Genomic DNA, 7884 nt, shown 5'->3' with positions numbered 1-7884 from the left:
TCTGTTGCCTCGGATAATTTATCATTGGCATATTTGGGTGATGCGGGTTCTGAAAGGAAAGCTTATTCATTCATGATTTTGGCAGCGTCGATAACTTGGGTCATTAGCGTGGAAAAGTGGTTATGTTTAAACCTTGCGAGGCAGCTGGAAAAATATATGATCTTGCAAATCAATTTTGCTACTTTGCAAAATGATAGCAATTTTGATGACTGCGCCAATTAGCGTCTTGCGTGCGTTCGAGTCATGGAAACTCAGAAAATTTCCACAATGCCTTCAAGTGGGTGCCCAAAAAACTTCACGGTAACTTTTCAGGGTTTTTTTTCACACAAAGTGAAATATTTCAGGCCCATATTTGTTTCAATTTTGACGATTATGGCAGAGAAACACATAAAGACAGAACCCCATAAATTTCCAATGGGGTTCGAGTCACTCTTATTCCATGGCTATTAAAGCAGGTATTGGTAGTTTTGGCTTTGTGGGCAGATACTAAATCTTGCTGGAAAATAAAATCATTGTCTCCAAAAAGCTCGTCAGTAGCGGGAAGCGTAAAGCGCTCGAAAATTTCCCGGTAGACATCAAATGACATTGCTGTCTGTTGGCTTCTCCGGTTTTCCTCCAGACCTTGAGTTCTAAATGAAATACATATAGGACTTTCTTCCCAAAGTCACATGACCAAATGCAAAGAATGCCGTCTGATATAAGTTAGGCACATGTGAAGGTGAAAAGAGGGAGGGACATCTGTTTGTCACCCGGGCGACGCCCGCATTCTTGCGAGGTCAGAGATCCGGGCTACAGTATGCATGAGGTTTGTGCGTGGGGGTCAAGGCTGTCACTGATCCCCCCCAAAGGCTAAATTTACCCAATGTGTGATTGACAGGAGCAGGTGGATCGAGTCGGGACAGTGGTTGGGTGTCTGGAAAGACATCTACTTGATTTCAGTTCAGATGCGGAGAGACATCGGGGGCAAACGCACAACCCAAATTCGGGGTTTCTATTCAAAGCCAGCTGGTCTGGCTTTATCACATGCTGGGCATTTATTTTGGGCACTTTGTGGGCATTTGTAGTTTTTCCATTTGTCCTCTTTTGCCCGCAATTTTTTTTTATTTGAGTTTGTTTGAGCCTCAGCTGGTGCTGTAGGGTATCACTTCCTGGTGAAGCAAAGAAACGGCACGGGTAAGTCGTCCGTTTTTCTCCCAAATCAAATTGAGACCTCACAGTGGGGCGAGGCTTCCGAAACAGATTTTTTTGTTATTCCATCCTCTTATTCGGAAATGTTTTGCTTGATTTGAATAGATGCCTTTGCTCGTTTTAGTAAATCGGGGCTTTGTCATCGACGAGATCATTATTGTTTATTCAGCCATTTTTTTCCCTTGCATTGGCACAGCACAATGACACTAGAGACGCTCCGGCGACAAAGGCGTGGTCGCGTCCCAGCTGTTGCCAATCGTCTCCGTTGAACACTTTAGGAAAAGGTGACAAAAAGCACCTGGAAAAGTGTCTTAAACTTTTAACGTCTCTGGTTTTTATACCTCCGAAGCAAGACAAATGGTCGAAGGCGTGAAAGTGTAACTTAATATAGTGTTATTTCTCCCTTTCTAATTCTTCACAGTCAGTTTAGGTTAGTGCTACATTTAAGGGTAATTGCTTAGAACATCTCCGTACGCAGTCTGGTGAGAGAGGAACGGAGCTACGACATGCTGCTAGTTTGAAAAATGGAGAAGATTCACGCTTCAATAAGAATACGCATCACGGGGTTTGGTGTGAGATGAAGTTTGCAGGCAAAGAAAATTATTTGAAGTAGCTTTTATTATTGAATTGTTTTGGGAGGCGTTCAGAATCACTCTGAATCAAACGAAAGGCCGTGTGGTTAAATACTTTAAAATGTTTTCAACTATTTTAAGAGAAACGATTCCATCATTTCAGTTGAATTAATAGCAAAATTCTGAAAGTTTTGCCTCAGTCCTCGGTAATCAGAAAGAGTTACCGTCTTCTCACATAGAGCTCGGAAACTTGGAGCCGGTTTACAGTAACTGTTCAGTCTTCCCGTATTAGCTTTTCTACCCTCTGAATTCCGTCGCTTTGATGGGCAGCCGAGTTGAGGAAACATCTTGTTTTCTCTCTCCGTCGGGAGGTTCGCGCGTTTAAGTATTTGCCGAAACTCACCTCCTCGTTTCTCCTCATTTCTACTTCGTCATGTGACTCGGAAAGTGATTGTCTTGAGCTCCCGTCCATGGTCACGTCCATGAAGTCAACCATTTTTTTTCAATCTTCTCAAAGACATGCCTGTTAGTCTTGCAGATGTCAAGTGGAATGTTATTTAATCCGTATCTGCTGCTTGAGGTTCTGACTCGGGTTCGTGTAAATAAACGTGAAAGGTTTTGATACAGTATAGCCGTAATTTTCTGTTGTTGACAAGTATTTTGCTAAGGCCTCTGACAGAGCGCAGGCCTGTAGTTTAGTCGTTACTCCAAGCGTGTTGCCGGCGAAAGCACATTTCATTTTTAAACAAATTATCACTGAAGAGCTCTTTTTTTCCCCCTCACATATGGAAGCAGTTACTTTTTTTGTGCATGGAAAGAAGTGAGCGCGTCTTTTTTTTTCGGTCAAGCCGTAAGAGCCTATCGTATCATTGTTTTACCCTCCTATCTTTTTGGAATATTTTTAACATTTCCAACAGTCGTCCGACCTCCTGCGCAGAAACTCCCCTTCCGCCGACCCCCCTTGAGCTCCGTCGAGGCCAGAAAATATCAGTATGAGGCTCCGACGCCGCCATACAACGGCAAACGCGCCGGGGCGGCCTAAATCTACAAAACACGAGCGCTGGCGCGAGGCAGCTCTTTTGATCTGCAGCTAATCTCAGTTGCCTGCCTCCCCTCTGATCATGTCTGAATAAGAATGAGTTGGGGGGCCATCCTGGAGGCACAAAGAGCTTTAGACGCAGCCGCTCATCTGCTGAGATCCGGCGCGCGGTCGCGAAGGCTCGACTGGCGTGCGTCGGAGTCTCGTTAAGAAGCATCGTATTTTTTTTTTTCTTCTTCTTCACAGTCAGATGCTATCAGCTGCTTGTAGAGCATGTGGAAGAAGTAGCGTCACTGTGCTGAGTGATCTTTAATTGTCAAGGTCAACAGCTGCAGGAGTCGCGGTTACTACGACTATCGTGAGTGGAAACGCTCGGAACTGAGATTTGTGGCATCATTAAAATACCCCAGTTGTTAAAACCCAATAACCACGACGAATACGCGATATTGGATGAAGTATGCACAAAAAAATAGCTCGTCAAAAGAGGGCGCTAGGTCGCAATGCACGACATCGTCACCTTTAAAAGACACGCAATTAAATTATAAAAATTTAATATGATGTAAGAACTTCCCTGGACAACACCGGGCAATGTTTTGGAATATTTTGCTCCTTTACTGTCGAGTCTAGCGAGCTTTAAAAAGTGTCAAATCAGCAACTTTGAGCTGCCTGCCAGCCGGCCCAGTGGCGTCGAGGTGCAGCTCGGTCACGGGACCGTGGGGCTCTTCCTGTGATGTAACAGGAGCATCGGGAGGAACAAAGGCAGAGCTTGTTGTTCGGCTTGTGCCTCATCCATTATGCATAAAAGGTGTACAGTTAGAACACTGTTGGTTAAACACGGCACATGCAAAATGGCCTCCGCTGTCTCAAGTTTGACACTGCTCTCAGTTAAGGAGTCGCGATGGTAACGGTTGTATCGTGATTCTGCAGGTGACGAAATCCAGGGCAGCGTTCTGGTCTCTACAAAAATATATAAGATTGCATATCATATCCTTAAATTTTAGTAAAGCTATTTGCTTGAAGTTTTGGTCTTAAAATTCAGATTGACTATAAAATACCAACTGCAAAAATACAAAATAAATTAAATGGCAAGATGGAAGAATGTTTTCCTGTTTTCTATCTTTCCTATCTCATTTGATTTTTTTTTGTCATAAATGCGTAATTGTGAACTTAGTGGAAAAAAAAACACCCCTTGAAACTGATATTCTATTTTATTAACAATTTTTTTCTTCTGTAATATGAGGCTACATGACTTAATTAAGTGATTTTTGTCACCTTTGCTCTCCTAATTATGGTGCACACTGGTAAAATTCCCTCCATCTCTAATTACTTGTGATATTGCCCTGACTTTCATTACAAATCTGATTAATAAGAGGAGCCAAATTATACTTAATAAAATACTTTGAATGACTAACACCAAGAACAAAGGTCGATCTGCTAGGTTATATCCCATTATAAGTAGAACGTAATGTAAAAAAATAATAATAATTATATCTGTGATGGTACAGTGTGTCAGACTTATACTCCAGTGCGACATATCTTTTTCTTCTTTATTATTCATTTTATGGCTTGTGCGACTTATATTCCAGAGCGACTTATAGTCTGGAGAATTTGGTATTTAGCACTTAATGGACGCTTCTTTACCCACTTCTGAATAAAGTTCAGATCTGGTTAGAGTCGACATCAAACTTGCCCCAATTGGGAGTGAGCACAGACAGAATGATGGAAAGCTGTAAATACTTGATAAGCATCTTTCAGATGTATGTGACACATAACAACGACTGAGTGTTTTGTAATAGCCGGCTAATTCTCCGGAGCAGCGTTTGCCTGACAACATCTTCTCCAGTGAGTGGCAGCTTGTGTTTTCACGTGAGCCGGAGCCACAACAGATTGCGGCGAGCCTGTGCTGCGTGTTCCCGCATCGCCCTGGAAATGCGTTTGTGTTGATATCGTTTGCTTGGGACCAGACATTCCTTTCTTTCCACCTCTTTTACAGAAACACACATTTTATTTTTCGAGGCGAGCTTTTCTCTGTGCGTGTGACACATGCTGTGAAGTAGCTGCCAGGAGAGGCTTAACTAACAATCCGAGCGAGATCGCTATCTGTAAACCACACGTGTGTGTTTGGTCCGCTCGTGTTGGCGCCTCCTCCCAAAACACTTTTCCTTTACGGTGAATGCCAAACCTCGCAAAATTCCACTTGCCCAAACGCCTTAGGTGTGTAAAAACAGCGTTGCAATCAACATAATTGTTTGGCTAAACAGTTAATTTGACTTTGAGACACACTTGCACACGCAGCGGCCTAAAATAATGAGCTTAGGATCACGTTCATACAGTCTGTGATCAAGAGCTCAGATATGTATTGAGTTGGACAGGAAGTGTTTCGGAAGGCAAACTTATACTGTAATTACTTTCCATTTAGGATAAATCGCTTTGGCTGAGAATGACAGAAATGGCACAAAGTATATTTATTCAATCTACAGTGAAGTTGATTTGTTCGCACGCAACTATGCAGTACGCATATCTCAATCATATTACGCGCTCCATGAAGTAGTCCGAGTCTGTCTTTAATGTTTTCATTCAACAATGTTTTGACTTGACTAAGCGCTCGGGCAGTCAAATATGCTACAGCTCTCGCTCATTGCACACTCCAATATAAATAATACCGCTGATTATTTTTCGGCATTTAAAAACAGATTTATCGGAAAGGTTTCCATGAAAGCGGTTCCGATAATGGATGGATGGATGATCTAATCGGTAAAAGTCAAACCGTTGCCATTGTCAAAATTTAATCGTCTGCTCAGACAATTTTTGGACTTAAAACTGTAAAAACAACTAAGTGTCTTTAATATTTTTACATTCTTGTCAAAGGAGTATAAAAAAGGTCTTACTGTCTTGTCATATTAATGAAGACCGATATAACTTTTGACAAAAGCAGAAAAAAATGTTCAGAAAATTTATTTGGGGGTAAGTATAAACTACTCAAATTTTGCATAAGTTCGAATCTGATTCTGAACACAGCCCTGTTCGAAGAGGGTGTGCATACTTTTGCAACCACATCATCTCATCCAGTTGGTCTCATTTTGGGGTTTTAAATGATTTATCTTCCTCTCTACTACTGTTGGCACCAGACTCTCATCCACTTATGGATGTACGAAAACACGCACGCAGAATATTTGAAAGTGTGTCGCACAGAAACAAAACAGTCACATTTACGTCAATGATGTTGTTCCTGCACACTTCTATGCAAACAATTACCATGTCAGTGACAGGTTCTCACTCCCCCTCCTCCGCCTCCGCCTCTTTTGCAGGTGCCAACCAAAGACGAACTCAAGCCTTGTGAACACTGAGAGGAGCTCTCAGATGAATGACTAAGAAAGCGAGGAGACGGTACATGAAGGAACATTGAACGTGGTATGTTGTAAGCACACACATCAATAAGTGACCGGATGGATAGCTGCTGCAAAGCAATCAATCGGGTCTTGCATTCGTGATTATACCGCTCAACACATTTTTACTTAAATCAGGGATGAAAGTAAAAACGATTTTAATCAGTGTTAAAAATACATTTAAGCAAAAGGCCATCTCTGATTAAAAAGTGTGTTGACCAGTATCATCCGAAGTCCGGGGAGGGCAGAGGAAATGCTATTAAAGATTAAAAGGTCAGGTGATGTTGTGAAGGCGGCATCAGACACCAGCAAGGTTGCATTACAAAAAAACGTAATGGTCACCCGTCAAGCAGATTAGACAGCTTGATTTATTTATCAACTGATTTGAAATCGGGTGAATGCAGCACAAAGCTTACGCTTCACCGGTGAACTTGAAAGGTGCTTGTCTTGGTGTCAACTTACGCAATGAGGGACATAGAGGGAGCTCTTTTTTCTTTCTTAGTACATTTCGGTATTAGGATCATAGAGCAGGGGTATCCAAACTTTTCTCTCCAAAGGCGACATAGAAAAAAACGTTTTTTTTAAAATGGATAGCTACAATCCAGTGCGGAAAGAAGCACGTCAGCCACAAAGGTAAGTTTGATTGTTTTGCTCATTGTTGGATTTATTGCATCACTCGTGACCAAATAACCTTTGAAAAGAAAGAGCCTAGGAATGATGACATTTGCTTTTGTGAGGTATTAAAGGCTTTTTTTTGGTCCGGTCGAGAGGTCGCGTAAATGCAGACTTTGATGTCAAGTACCGGCAGCCTTGATGTGCCTGTACCATTTTCGACCAATGATAGCTCCATAAGTGGGGGGCTTTTTTTGGCTATTTACATTAGCTTTGTTGTTAGTTGATAGTGATATAAGATGTAATACTAACTTGAATAATGTGGTGTTTTGTAACTCAAGCAATTTGTTTTTATTGAAGATGAGAAGGCAATTATTTTATTTTCAGGGTTATTGGGTGCCACCATAATAGCTCTGCCCTTGCACTGAGCAGATAGAACCAAAACAAGTAACCATTTTAAAGTGACTTGAGTATCAGTCCTCGGAAAACGTTCACAACTCACTTTCAAGCCATGCTAAAAAGCACAGCATGTATTCTTTAAAGCAATCATTGTGATAGGTTGCCATGGCAATAAGATGCCCTACTCCTTATATTAAAGCAGTCGCGTTGATGTCCTTTTTAAATCTATTTTCAAGTAAGACTTGTTTTGCTGATTTTGTACACATGGGTTGAGTACAAACCAAACAAGGCTTGCAAAATCTTCCCTTTGACGGCCATATAATGTTGAAATAATAGAGCAGGATTATTACAAGGCCTATCTACGATTCATCTTTGCACATAAAGACATGGCGATGCCTGTCTGGCGCTTATCTGAAGTGGCAAACTTGCTGCTTTAATTGTTATCGTCACGGCAGTGGAGTGGATGTTTTGAAATCATTCAGTTGGATGGATAAGGGCTTGCTAATTCCCCATGCTTACTGTCTGCGTCAGGCCTTATCATCTGAAGATAGCGCCTTCTTCCACAATGATTGGTGCCATGCGGGAGGTGGAACTTTTTTGACGGGGACCACCGGAAAAAGGGGGGGGGGGGGGGGTGTTCAGAGATTCACATTGCACCAAATCTGCAGAAGGCACATAGTATACAGGC

General features: G+C 41.9%; 1 protein-coding gene across 5 annotated transcripts in view; it reads left to right on the top strand.

Moving 5' to 3' along the window:
* The first annotated feature begins 927 nt into the window (after window positions 1-927).
* Window positions 928-7884, top strand: part of mef2cb (myocyte enhancer factor 2cb) — a 56592-nt gene continuing 49635 nt past the window's right edge. For 4 of the 5 annotated variants that reach the window (XM_049764140.1, XM_049764137.1, XM_049764138.1 and 1 more), the window contains exon 1: window positions 6108-6210. The gene's annotated coding sequence lies outside the window, so the exon portion shown is untranslated. Of the gene's footprint in view, window positions 1174-6107; window positions 6211-7884 lie in introns of those variants that run through there. The other variant, XM_049764123.2, reaches the window with a different exon arrangement.

The sequence above is a fragment of the Syngnathus scovelli genome, chromosome 3, assembly GCF_024217435.2.
Source record: "Syngnathus scovelli strain Florida chromosome 3, RoL_Ssco_1.2, whole genome shotgun sequence".
Taxonomy (NCBI): Eukaryota; Metazoa; Chordata; class Actinopteri; order Syngnathiformes; family Syngnathidae; genus Syngnathus; species Syngnathus scovelli.
This window is presented reverse-complemented; position numbering and strand designations above follow the sequence as displayed.